Genomic DNA, 4,034 nt, shown 5'->3' with positions numbered 1-4,034 from the left:
AGATGGAAAGGAAGGGAGTGGCGGAAAGAAAGGAGAAAAAAGAGAAAGAAATGGACACAGTGGCTGTTTGCGTAAAACACAATAAGGGAGGGGAGGAGAGCTCATCCAGGTAGCTGGACTGGAAAACAGGTGATTCCATTTGTGTCGATATTGATATAGAGGAGAGAGGTTAGTCTGGTTCACCTTTACCTGTCTGACAGCTCTTAAGTCATAGTTTTTTATTGACATGTCAGCATTGTGTTTGGAGTTGTTCTGGGATACATGGGTCACACTAGAACTGGAGGACATTTTATGTCCCACTCATCAAATTAAAAATAATCCATGTACAAAATGCTAAAACGTGCAGTTGTTGTGTAAATGTACTTGTCCTGAGACCAAATTAAAAAAAAAAAAAACTGGGAGAAAAGAATGTTTGGAATTATTTTTAAACACATAAAAAAAAGTCTGGAGTTCCTCCAAAAATGCCATTTTTCTCTTGTCCCATCCCAATGATGACCAAATTGAGTCTCAAACAAAACCGTTAAAATGAAATTCAAACCTCCCTTTTTGGCTTTTTTTTTTCCATTGATGTCTCTTGTAATTCTGGGAACAATTTTTTTAACAACGTAATATTTTAAATAATAATCATTATGCATGGAACGTGTGTCCTACAACAACTCTGTTAGCATAACCTTTTCAGCTGGTAGAAGAAAAATAAAACAGTGAATCACATGAAATGCTGGAATTAACATCATCAAACAGTTTTCTAAAAGAATGGGTAGAGCAAAGCTATGTCCTCTCTTCTATTTTTTATATTTTGATAACATTGTCAGCCTTGATTTGAATGTCTCACTCTACCTCATCCAACCCTGTTATGCATATTATCAGAATAAGACAAATTCTTTTTACTGTCAGTAAGTTTGTCATCTTGGTCAGTAGTAACAGCTAGCTAAATACAGTATCTAGCGTCTACTGCTGAGAAAAAGCTAACATTAGCATGGATTAGCAACCCTGTTACTGTGATTAGAGCAGGGTTAGCAAACAACAAAAATAGAATAAAAATAAAATAAAATGGTACCATTGATGTGCAAGCTGAACCAATCGAGCCTTTGAAAGTTTGTTGATGAATATGTAGCAAAAAATGGAAAAGAGAAGGTCTATATTTTAAAAATTTTGAAGCCCAAATATCCTCCAACTCACATACTGACTGGATATAATAATAGGAAATCTTTCTGGAAAATGCTGTTAATTAGTTCAAAGTAACCATATATCCAGAGAAACTAAATTTTTCACCTTTATTTTTTTATTTAGAGTCGGCTCCTCTTGGCTACTAGGATATATGTGAAAACCACAGATATGTGCATTTCCGCCTAAATAACACACCGAGAGTTTATCATTAAAATCATGTAGGCCATGATGTGACCAAACTGAACACACATAATCAGTTACTCATTTCACTGGTGAATGTCAATAAGATCTTAAAACTTCCCACTTGATAGACTATAAACTATAATAAGTTACCAAATCACCACCCACAAAACCTATAATTCTCCATGTATTATATTGCTTTCATTGTTGTACGTCACAAGTGGCTGTTTAACCAGCATTTTTTGAACATTTGTCAATATCATAAACAAGCTAGTATATTTTGGTATCCCCGCAGATTACACAACTTCAAACTAGCTTTGCAACATGACTGAAATTACATTGACAGACAAATAAGTAGCAGCTTAGGGTATTCAAACTTAACTCTATTACTCTTTTGTTCAAAAGGTGAGTTGAGGTAGTTCATTTCATTCATTCTTGGACACCTTGCAAGTTTATTTTTGCTTTATTTTCAGTTAATTTGAATACCATGGAGCATGCACATTGAGAACAGAAAGCTCAGTGCCTCAGTATCACTACCCAGAACAAGCCATGCCTTCAGGACGTTCAACACTGAAGGATGAAAGCGGAAGATGCTTACTCCTGAACAGTTTGGTGACAGTCTTAAGGTTCTATTAGGCAGAACCAAGGACAGGTCCACAGTGACACTGAGAGACTTTTGTTTGACCATAGAGCAACTCCCCTTACCTGAGGTCTTGGCTGAATGAGCACAGTCTTTCGTGTGCCAGACATACATGGATGCATATTGAATGTTCTCTGGAAAAATAACAATTTAGAGCAAGGATAGCTTCTTGTTCAACAATAAAGATTGATTTAAACACATTACCAGGTGCTCTTCCTCCCAAAAGGCATTTATAACCTCCCCAGTAATAAAAAAAAATTAAGAGCAAGAAGAGTAGGAGAAAGAGGAACAAGAAAAAAAACAAGAAGAATTATTTTCTTTTGCATATCTTTATTGTCATTGTGTTTCCACACAGCAAAATTACGACTGGTGACTCCCAGCTACAGATAAAATATAGAGAATGGCACACCATATCATTTTTAGACAGAACTTTTCAAAATCCGGGTTAAAAAGTGATTCACAACAGACAACTCATAAAATCATCAGAATTAAATACAAATTAAAGCACCACAAGATGTATAAAAGCAACACAAAGTTAAAGAGACTAAATTTAAGAGATTTATTAGGACAAATGGTTCAAACGCAGTCCCCATTAGTTTTCAGCTGGCCCTAGGAACAGACCAGCTTGCTTGTCTGAATGGTTTCGGTGCTTTAATGTTTTACTGTGAAGCACACTGAGTCGTCCTGGTGTATGAAATGTGCTATATAAATAAAGTTGCCTTGCCTTGCCTTGCCTTGCCAAAGAATTGGTTGGAATATTAACTAGAAGAGGCCATTAAAGACTTTGAAAGTGACCAGTGATCTTGTGATCACATTTCTCGGTTCTTGTTAAAAGCCCGGCAGCTGAGTTAGCTCAGGCAGATAAAAAAAGACCTTTACAATAATCTGAACAAGAAGAAATAAAAATGTAGAAAACGGTCTCAGTGTTTTCAAAATCATACACAAATTAAACATGATGATACAGCTTACAAAGGCATCCATTATAGTGACTTTATCTCTCTTTTTTACTTCACAAATTTTGTGTTTCTTACAGATTAAGTTTGGACAATAAATTACAAAGTTACAAGCTGCAAGTTTTGGAGAATAACCAAAGCAAATGCAATAAGGAAGCCACACACGAGTGCAATTGTATTATAAGCTGCAGTAATTAACCCAACTAGTATAGATTTTGATGAAAATGGACTGCAGAATATCTGCATTATTAACATTATTCACAAGTACACTCATCAGTACACCATCTGAACCAGTTCCTGTGTTGTGTTTTCTAGAAAGACAAATTCCATTAAAAGTCAAACAGTACCACCAGATATTAACATGGAGGATAATTGTTCGTTTAATCCAGCCCCACACACACTCACACACTATAGTGGGAAAAGGAGAAAGCTGCTGAAAATGGTAGGGACTCGGGTTAATTCCTCACCCGCAAACAGTCAAGAAAGGACAGATGCTTATCAGGTAGAAAAGAAGTGGAGGTGAAGAATTTAAGGGGTGAGTTCATTGTACATTATGCTGACGACGGAACTTAGCCGTCACACAAAGACGTGGGTCTGTTTACACGGTAAACACACGACGCGGGCAAACACACTCAAACAGAGGGGAATGCAGAGTAATTTGGAGGAGGGGTAGAAGGGGCATTTGAGAGCAGGACCATGATGTGTGCAGTTAAAGACAAATCGATGCTTCTTCTCTAACAGTGACCCATTTGTTTTATGCATCTGCCCTCCATACACACACACACACACACACACACACACACACACACACACACACACACACACACACACACACACACACACACACACTGCTCATCTCTTCTGGTACATTCACTGCCCTCTCCTTTCCATTTCCTCAGCTATGCCCTGAGTCATCACAATACGCAACTCAGCTATTGGCCACCGAGGCCTGAGCATCCACTCGGCCCTCCAATCCAGAGGGGGGTTGGAAGCATGTGCGACCGCTGGCTCTCCATTAGTCTATTAACTGCCTTCAGTCTCGTACATCATGTGTCTCTTTTGCTCCTGTACACCATTTCTCTCTGTTTCACTCT

This window comes from Acanthochromis polyacanthus, chromosome 3 (assembly GCF_021347895.1).
Source record: "Acanthochromis polyacanthus isolate Apoly-LR-REF ecotype Palm Island chromosome 3, KAUST_Apoly_ChrSc, whole genome shotgun sequence".
Taxonomy (NCBI): Eukaryota; Metazoa; Chordata; class Actinopteri; family Pomacentridae; genus Acanthochromis; species Acanthochromis polyacanthus.
The sequence above is the reverse complement of the archived record's forward strand: the minus strand, read 5'-3'. Positions refer to the sequence as shown.